Consider the following 5,594-nt stretch of genomic DNA (forward strand, 5'->3'; position numbering starts at 1 on the left):
TTGGCATTTATAGACATTACTTAACATTACTACTTAAAAGTTCAAGATTGTTGCTGAAGTCCAGCACACTGCAGTGCTTGTGGATTATCATAGTTCCTCCAGTGCAGAACACATCTGAAATATTAAAGTTTCATGTTTATAGTAAAACTTACCTATTTTATACATGAATTCTCTAAGTATATCATTTTCACAATTTGTATAAATTCATATAATACAATATAAATACTTAGATTTCAAAATAATTAATAAACTCTAGTCAAGTTCATTACATTTTCTTCACATAAAGTCCCAATTTTGAAATAGAAATTCAAAATTCAATATCTGCTACACAACCATGGAACAACTGTAGTAAATAAATAGGAAATATACTATTAGGCTATAATTGTATTTTTCTCAAACATGCTTGGAAATGTATTATTTTGACAATCTTCTTCGAGATAAATCAAAATTGCCGTACTGGCCAAAATACATGCGGGCAAAGGCCTACAAAAGTTGTATGAAAATCCATATCTGTCGTGCTTTGCGCCCAGATAAATTACTATGTAAGCTCATATCTGTCCTGTAATTTAAAAATGGAATGACCTTTTACTTTGAAATATGGCTACCAAGAAGGTAATTAATACAAGGTTTTATTTAAATTTCGAACTGGTTTGCAAAGAAAGCTGTTTATTGAAAAAAAAAACAAAGAATATTATGGCGCGTGAAAATTATTATTGTTCCTTATTCGTCATTGAACTTAAAAAGTAAAAAATTGTGTTTTGATTTCCGCGCATTGTTTGAGAAAAGTACTATACAAGCCTTGGCCACAACTAGGCATTGATGGACTCACGTATGTGTCCCTCGGCTATGCCTCGGCCCACATTTGTACGTTCGTCCATCAATGCCTCAGTTGCTGGCCGCTGCAGTGATGTACTATACCCTTAAAATATTTTCAAAATGACAGCTGACATGGTGTGACACTCACACTCCTAAATTAAGGTTTGGTATTTAATACTAGAATATCAATATTTGTAAATGAAGTTTCTTTTAAAACTTCATCAAACAAAACATGTCTTTTTACATCACAAGCTTTCAGAATGTCCTTAAATGACATTAGGCTCTGCTTCATAAGGTTTAATGGAAAAAACAGTAGATCAATTGTCTTCTTGTTATGATATTATTAAATTAAGTGACTTGAATATCCAAAATGATTTTGTATTGACTTTTGATCAATATATGTTGCAAAAACTTTATTTTTTTTATGTATCTTTTGTAAAATAAACAATAAATATATTAACTAGGGGAAAGGGATTGTTAGTAATGGAGACTGAAAATCCCATTGCTAGCAATATATCCAACCAGGTCGACCTCCTCACGGTTCTCCCTGAAACTATCATGGTTAATTCCTGATGAATTCATCATGATGGGCTAACTGGCCTGTTTTCATTCTCATCTATCACCCTTCACTGGTGCTCCGCCAGCGTATCCCGTTAGCGCGGGCGGGGTTACTCATACCATTTTCACCCATCAAAAAAAAATATATTAACTAGTGCAATAAATTATATATATATATATATATACTTACTGGAAATGATATTAGGCGTCTTAGAAAACTCATCTCCATCAGGGTAGGTAATTTTTACCTTATTTATAACATTTTGATTCATTACCAGACACAGACGTATTGATAAAATGTTATTTTACACCAATATCACGATAAAGAAAAAGTATCTGTATGTACTAGATTATATATTCCACACCAGTTTATGTAAAACGTATGCAAGCAGGTTGTATCTGAATTTGGTAGGATTATACGGCTGTATAATATTTTCTATACACTAGCCTGCTATGAATTGATAACAATAGCAACTGATGGTATATCTTTCGTCCTCTTTTTACCAATTATATTTGCATAAGAAGAATGTAAGCAACCATATGATTTACAGTTTTTATTTTATCATTCCTTCTAAGTAATTCCTTGTTCTTAGGCCTGAATACAACGAGCTATACACGATATGGTCTATTAATTAAATTCCGAAATCTTTGTAAAAAGTTGCCAACCTGTATCTATATAATTTAAGAATAGGATGGTTTTTTGTTTGTGACGTGTCGTGTATATCTATGATACTAACATACTACCAACTTCCATACAAAATTTACGGACAAAGATGAACTGCTCAGCATCTTGACTACGATCATGCAAACTGCGATAGGCGAAAATTGCACGATAATATTTTAATTTTGAATATCATTTGTATTATATAATAATTAAAGCTTAATTATAGCAAGCAAACAATAATATACGTTGATGCTGCCTCTGCAGAATGATTTAGATTAATCAGAGCAACCAGTGGATTTTCCCAGTTTATGGTGAAAAATAAATACTTCTTTTTTAATAATTTGCCGCCGTATATTTTATGCACACAATATCACACACAATGGCACAATATCAGTAATAGTTATAGTATATACATATTAATTCTGTGATCAGAAAGTTATTATGTTACTTTTAAAATTACCAATCGATCACAAAGTGTAAACGTGCAATCTTTACACATTGTTACTTTATAGGCAATCAACCTGGCGACAAACCACCTACTACCCTACACTTACACGGTACAGTGGGAGGAGAAGGAATTGTTAGTAATGAGGATTAGTAGCACCATTGCTAGCAATATACCTTGTCAGGGTTAACCTCCTCGTGGTTCCCTCTGGAAACTCGTAATTGATTTATTGATAGATTTGTCACGGTGGGCCAACTGACCTGCTTTATCCTCACCTATCATCCCTTACTGGTGCCCCGCCAGTGTATACCGATAGCGGAGGCGGAGATACCATGCCATTATCATCCATAAGAAAAAAAACACGGTACGGTTATACCGAGGAAAGGATTCCTTATAAATACTGTGAAAACACTTCGCTAGTAATTGCTAAATAAAAAAATGTTATTACGATTACGAAGGACGATTGCTACATAATTCTGACAAATAGCGCCATACATGATCAAATAGCAATAGATAGAAATAATTCATGATATTACTTTAATTTCTAAATCGCTCTAAAGTGGCAGTCTTGAGATTTATATTAATACATAATATTTGAAAAAATAATATTGACAACAAATATCGTGCAATTTTCCACTTCGCCAACAGTTTTTACAGAATGTTTTATCATCAAAGTATCTAGAATCATTTTTGACATTTGAAGGTAGTTTAATATCTACCTTTCAAATGTCGATTTTTATTAAACGAAACGGTTATAGATCGACAACCATGCACTACTTTCAAACCTTACTACATCACCACCCCAGTTAGACGTTGTGATCACATCGTTATCAGTTCGAGAATTATTTCAAAATTATTTCGTTGGAGAGATATCATCAGAAGAAACTAAGGTAGGTGGTAACATATGGATATATGGAACAGGTGGATAATATTTAACAAAATAATTTCTACCCGCTATAGTACAAAGTCACTCCTATTTCGGCGTGATGTAAATGATATATCTTTTTGGTGACTCGCTGGATGATGTTTAGTGGGACATAATGGTAAGATCAGGCCGACCTTCGTGTGGTCCCTTCTGGCAACCATCGTGATTTATTCCTGATATTTTTTTATGGATGATAGTCCAATGTTGGCTACGAGTGAAGGATGTTAGATGAGGATTAAAAGGCAGGTTAATTAGCCCATCGTGATGAATACAGTTGGAATTCAGCATGTTTTTCGGGGGGACCACATGAAGGTCGACCTGATACGGTATATTGCTAGCAATGGGACAACTAATCCCCTAATAAAAAATAATAAAGTAAGTGTAGGGTAGTAGGTGGCTTGTCGCCAGGTTGATTGCCTATAAAGTCCATTCTTGATAATTCCATCATGCCGGGCTTACTGAAATGTATTCGTCTTCGCCTGTCATCTTTCACTGGTGCTACCTGCATATACCGATAGCGCAGGTTAAGTGGGATATCATAGTAAAGGGTTTTTTGTACATTCCAAATCGTACTAATCGTCGTAATTATTTTATGATAATATTTTTGAGTAATTATCAATAACGTTTAAAAACAAACATAGTTATGCTATCTGATTTTTAAGTACAGTTATGGCTCAAAATACGGATTACCGAATTGTAATAAAATATTAATTGTTAAGCGTCTATTTGATACAAAAAAACGCAATAAATATATACATTTATACAGGAAAATGATAATAGATACAGTCATTTTATCACATTCCTAGTCCTACATATTTAAATATTTTTTTATTCAAAATAATAATAATAATTAAATATAAAAGAAATCGATTATATATGGAACCCTCGATATGTAAGTTGAACTCTCACGAGCTTATTTTTTTTTTTTATTCAGGTTCGAAAATGTCTTCAGAAACGCTATCACCAAATTCAATACACATGATGGAATATTTACAATCAATGTTTGATGAGGCAGTTAAGACAGCGTATGTATTATGCATCGATGATGAGCTTCCCTCGAATGAAAATAGTAATAATGAAAAGGCAAATGCACAGCCACGATTAATCCCGTACACCCCTCCACCAGGTAATTCCATTAACAGTACTCTCGAAACTGAAGGCAACACTGGACCATATGAGTTAAACTCGATTGAAAAAACAAAAAATGGTTATACCAAAAAATATTCAATCAAGATTAATACAGAAAAATCAAAAAAATCATGTGTAAGGACTTCATTCGAGGAATTTGCAGAAGGGGAAATGATTGTATTTATTCCCATGAACTAGATTTAAAACAACTGAATGGAGTCTACAAGTTTTGTCGCGATTATGTAAAAGGAAATTGTTACAGAAAGTTTTGTATTTTCGTTCATGCTACCATATTTGAGAGAGAAAATTACTTTAGAACTGGTTTTTTGCCACCTCATACTCTGAGACACTTGAAAGAAAGAAATGTAAGGCGCCCGTAATGTATTCGAGTAGGTAAGATTTTTTATTTCCTTTGTTTACAGTTTTTTGAAAGGAATTGTGAATGTAAACACTTTCATTTAAAGAAGAAATATGAAATATTGTTATTGTCAAGGGAATTAAAAACCATTACCATAATTTTTTCTTCTATCATTTCTAATTTATGATTTACAAATTATAAAAACATAAATTGCTAATTTTAATTTCTGAGCTTTAATACACTTAATTTTTATTACAGGTCCATCGCGTGAAAATATAGAGTCTGTATATGCAAAGATACCTTCTGATTTATACGCATGGTATATAAAATTCTAAATATACATTAATATAGCTTCATCGACCACCGTACTAAAACATAAAACCTATTGTATAGGTATTAATTATCTTTTTATTATAGTTAAAATTAACTAATATATATATATATATTTTAAATACTTTGATGCCTTTTATTTTAGTCTTTTATGTGATAAAAGACTTTCCTAAAATAATAAAGACAGACGACTTATCTCTTTTCACTTCTTGTCGGAATATATCTTAAAAATTAAGAATTATTTTAAATAATATAATCCAATGTCATCCACATTCAACATAACCTTGAATTAAACTTTTGCAAAACACAATTGATGACTTCATCTGTACTAGAAGAAAGTCGTTGGATATTAATTTCAGTTTTAATAGTA

General features: G+C 32.1%; 1 long non-coding RNA gene across 1 annotated transcript; it reads left to right on the forward strand.

The window, feature by feature from the left end:
• Window positions 1-2,927: 2,927 nt before the first annotated feature.
• On the forward strand, window positions 2,928-5,302 carry LOC128201043 (uncharacterized). Its single transcript, XR_008253041.1, has 3 exons — window positions 2,928-3,373; window positions 4,343-4,929; window positions 5,153-5,302. It is a non-coding gene; the product is annotated as an uncharacterized LOC128201043 (long non-coding RNA).
• The last annotated feature ends 292 nt before the right edge of the window (window positions 5,303-5,594 follow it).

Source organism: Galleria mellonella, unplaced genomic scaffold, assembly GCF_026898425.1.
Source record: "Galleria mellonella isolate WM207_F2 unplaced genomic scaffold, CSIRO_AGI_GalMel_v1 utg33, whole genome shotgun sequence".
NCBI lineage: Eukaryota > Metazoa > Arthropoda > Insecta > Lepidoptera > Pyralidae > Galleria > Galleria mellonella.